Raw genomic sequence first — 767 nt, 5'->3', positions numbered from 1 at the left:
AGAGAGAGGGAGAGAGGGTGGAGGGTGAAGGGAGGATAGAGAGAGGGAGAGAGGGAGGAGGGTGAAGGGAGGATAGAGAGAGGGAGAGAGGGAGGAGGGTGAAGGGAGGATAGAGAGAGGGAGAGAGGGAGGAGGGTGAAGGGAGGATAGAGAGAGGGAGAGAGGGTGGAGGGTGAAGGGAGGATAGAGAGAAGGAGAGAGGGAGGAGGGTGATGCTATGGGGTGAAGGGGGGATGAAGAGAGGGAGAGAGGGAGGAGGGTGATGGTATGGGGTGAAGGGGGGATGAAGAGAGGGAGAGATGGAGGAGGGTGATGGTATGGGGTGAAGGGGGGATGAAGAGAGGGAGAGAGGGAGGAGGGTGATGTATGGGATGAAGGGGGGGATGAAGAGACGGAGAGAGGGAGGAGGGTGATGCTATGGGGTGAAGGGGGGGATGAAGAGGGAAAGAGGGAGGAGAGTGAATGTATGGGGTGAAGGGGGGATGAAGAGGGAGAGAGGAAGGAGTCTCTTGTTTGTATTTAGGTGTCTGTCTTATTTTTCTGAAAATCTATTTCTCTCTATCATACAAGAGTCTTTTATCTGTGTGTGTGTTTGCCCTAATCATAGTGATCATTAGCCTGCACAGTGCTCGGTTCTCCTACTGTGAAACAGTTTCCAGGTACACCTGTCCTTCACTCTGCTGTTGTCTCTAGTGCACCTGATGACACCTCTCTCTCTCTCTTCAATTCAAGGGCTTTATTGGCATGGGAAACATGTTAACATCTGT

The sequence above is a fragment of the Salvelinus alpinus genome, chromosome 27 (assembly GCF_045679555.1).
Source record: "Salvelinus alpinus chromosome 27, SLU_Salpinus.1, whole genome shotgun sequence".
Lineage (NCBI taxonomy): Eukaryota > Metazoa > Chordata > Actinopteri > Salmoniformes > Salmonidae > Salvelinus > Salvelinus alpinus.
The sequence above is the reverse complement of the archived record's forward strand: the minus strand, read 5'-3'. Positions refer to the sequence as shown.